Below are 3,841 nucleotides of genomic sequence, written 5' to 3'. Positions count from 1 at the left end.
ACCCCATTATAACTTGTATATAGTTGACTTTATTTAATACATGTTTTTCTATATCTCCACGTTGTCTCCCTCTTTGTTATGGACTATGAGCCGGTTCGTAACAGTGGATGAGAATTATAATCTGAATCATTTGGACCGGGGAGAACTGATCCTAGATCAACCCTCCTATTCAACACCATGGGGTGTATTCACTAGGAAACAGACCTGATCCTAGATCAACACTCCTATTCAACACCATGGGGTGTATTCACTAGGAAACAGACCTGATCCTAGATCAACCCTCCTATTCAACACCATGGGGTGTATTCACTAGGAAACAGACCTGATCCTAGATCAACACTCCTATTCAACACCATGGGGTGTATTCACTAGGAAACAGACCGGATCCTAGATCAACCCTCCTATTCAACACCATGGGGTGTATTCACTAGGAAACAGACCTGATCCTAGATCAACACTCCTATTCAACACCATGGGGTGTATTCACTAGGAAACAGACCTGATCCTAGATCAACACTCCTATTCAACACCATGGGGTGTATTCACTAGGAAACAGACCTGATCCTAGATCAACACTCCTATTCAACACCATGGGGTGTATTCACTAGGAAACAGACCTGATCCTAGATCAACACTCCTATTCAACACCATGGGGTGTATTCACTAGGAAACAGACCTGATCCTAGATTATCACTCCTATTCAACACCATGGGGTGTATTCACTAGGAAACAGACTGTCACGTACAGTAGGCCAGAAGGCTAAACTGGAAAACTTAAACTCTATCAAAATAAAAAGATGGCGGAGCCGCAAAAGTTCTTCTGTGCATTTATTTACATAGTGATTCCGGAACAAAAACAACAGTACTGCCATCAAACATATACCTTATGGGACAGCTAAAAACAATGCTGCCCCATCCACAGCTCAATCCAAAATGCCTCTCCATGAACTGAAAGAGAGGCTCCTTTTGTAGGGCTAGCCCCTCCCCTCAGAACAATTAACACTAATGAATTAATTAATTAAGCAATTACCTATTCAAACCTTCCTTTTCCATTTGACTAAACATACTAAAGTATATACATTGCAACACGTTTTTTATGAAACAATATCACAATATAGCATTTACAAAATTACATCACTACTGACAGTGTCTTTCAATATTTCCATTTACTTTAACCTCTTCACTATAGGGGGCAGTATTTTCACGGCTGGATGAATAACGTACCCAAATTAAACTGCCTCCTACTCAGACTCAGAAGGTAGGATATGCATATTATTAGATTTGGATAGAAAACACTCTGAAGTTTCTAAAACTGTTTGAATGATGTCTGTGAGTATAACAGAACTCATATGGCAGGCAAAAACCTGAGAAAAATCCAACCAGGAAGTTTGACCTCAGATGGCTGTAGTCATTTCAAATGAAGTTCTATCTAAAATGCAGTGTCTGTGATGTCATATTGCACTTCCTAAGGCTTCCACTAGATGTCAACAGTCATTAGAACCTCGTTTGATGCTTCTAGAATACGATTTGATTGAATAACACCCGGAAGAGTAACTGGTCGACCTGGGGTCATTTCCTTACCTCGCGCACGCTCACGAAGGATTAGCCATTTTTCTTTTTCTTTTGTAATGAATCTGCTATTGTCCGGTTGGAATATTATTGCAATTCTACAATTATAATACCCTAAAGATTGATTGTGAACATGGTTTGACATGTTACTACAAACGCTGAGGGAACTTTATAACTTTTCGTCGACGGTAGAATGATGCATTTTGGAATGGGGATCTGGACGTGCCATCAAAACGGATTTATTTTGACATAAATTATGGACTTTATCAAACAAATGAACATTTCTTGTGGAAGTGGGAGACCTTCCGAGTGCATTCAGCCGAATATCAGCAAAGGTAAGATAATGAAGGTCAGTAAACCTTTATTTACGAATTTGGGGGAATGATTTAAGAAATCTTGGATTTGATGTTCTAAATACTTGGAATTTATCAATAATAGGAGCTTAGTTATTCTACACAGATTCACTAAGGTGTTTTTACTTTGTGTATTAACAAAATTGATAAGGGAGCAGGTCTGCGAAGACCTGAGGTACATGTGCACTACCATAAATAAAACTAGCTTAAAACTGTTGGGGCTACAGGTTAGCAATGAACCCCGAGTCGGGATTGCTAACAAGGCTGGAAATTCAAAACATCAAAAATCTAATAATATCAATTTCTCAAACAATCAACTATTTTACACAATTTAAAAGATAAACATCTCCTTAATCTAACCACATTGTTCGATTTTCAAAGAGGCTTTACGGCAAAAGCATAAAGTTAGATTATGTTAGGACAGTACATAGCCACAAAAGTACAAACATCCAATTTCAATTCAAGGTCAGGCGTCACCAAAAGCAGAAACCAGCTAAAATTATGCACCAACCTTTGACAATCTCCATCAGATGACACTCCTAGGACATTATGTTATACAATACATGCATTTTTTGTTCCATCAAGTTCATATTTATATCCAAAAACAGCATTTTACAGTAGCGTGAAATTCAGATTTTTTTCTTCTCTGAAATGCTTCCGGTGAACATAACAAAATTACTATTCGAAAACATTGGTAAATTATAATATTGTCATTCAAAGAATAATATATTATCATCTCGTAATTGCTACCGAATGGCCAGATCTCAAAATAACTTTACTGGGAAATCACATTTTGCAATAAACGGGGTGCTATGCTAAGAACAATAAGCTATGCTATACAGTTAGCATCATCTAATATCGATAATAACATTGTAAATATCCCCTTACCTTTGATTATCTCCATCAGAAGGCACTGCCAGGAATCCAAGGTCCAGAACAAATGTGGTTTCTTTTGACAAAGTTCATCATTTATGTCCAAATAACACCAAGTAGTTTGCGTTCATTATGCTCCCACAAAACGTGGTGGGGGGGGTGTAAAATCACGGCGAAAAGCTAAAAAAACCTAGTAAATAATCTATTTACGTTCGTTCAAACATGTCAAACGTTGTTTAGCATTAATCTTTTGGTCCATTTTTAACGTTAAACATCAGTAATATTTTCACACAACCTATCCTATGTCTAGATAAACAATTATGACAAACTCACGCTTCTCAGATTTATGCGCAGGCGCAAAAAAATGAAGTGACAACATGTCAACTTCCATGCATTCTAATTTGCTCTCTGTTTATCATAGACGCTTCAAACAACTTTATAAAGATCGTTGACATCTAGTGGATGCCGTAGGAGTTGCGAAATGAATCCTTTCTCACTATGGTATCTATAAAACAATGACACTAAATAGTACAGTCACAAAATTCACATTTTTTTAAATCTATTTTTCACAGGTTTTTGCCTGCAATATGAGTTTTGTTATACTTACAGACACCATTCAAACGGTTTTAGAAAATTCAGAGTGTTTTCTATCCGAATGTGTTAATAATATGCATATCCTAGCTTCTGAGTTGGTGTAGGAGGCAGTTAAAAATGGGCACATATTTTTTTCAAAATTTCTCAATACTGCCCCCTAGCCCCAACAGGTTAATAATTGAGGTCAGTGTTTTTCTTTGTGAAGTGGCCGAGAGGTTATTAAGAAGGGATATAAAATAGGTGCTGTGAGATAGGACGGTAATTTTGTGCAAAGAGGATAACTTAAATGGTTAATTAACGAGTGGTAAATTAACCATAGATCCGAATCAAGAGACATACCTAAATAAGGTCCTAAATTGAGGAGAGGAGAGGCTATAAAATAGGTTTGTGAGATAGAATTACCATCCTATGTGAACAAGATAACTCAACTCAAATGGTCAATTAACAAGAGTG

The sequence above is a fragment of the Salmo salar genome, chromosome 08 (assembly GCF_965601325.2).
Source record: "Salmo salar chromosome 08, fSalSal1, whole genome shotgun sequence".
Classification (NCBI taxonomy): Eukaryota; Metazoa; Chordata; class Actinopteri; order Salmoniformes; family Salmonidae; genus Salmo; species Salmo salar.
Note: the sequence above shows the minus strand (reverse complement) of the source record.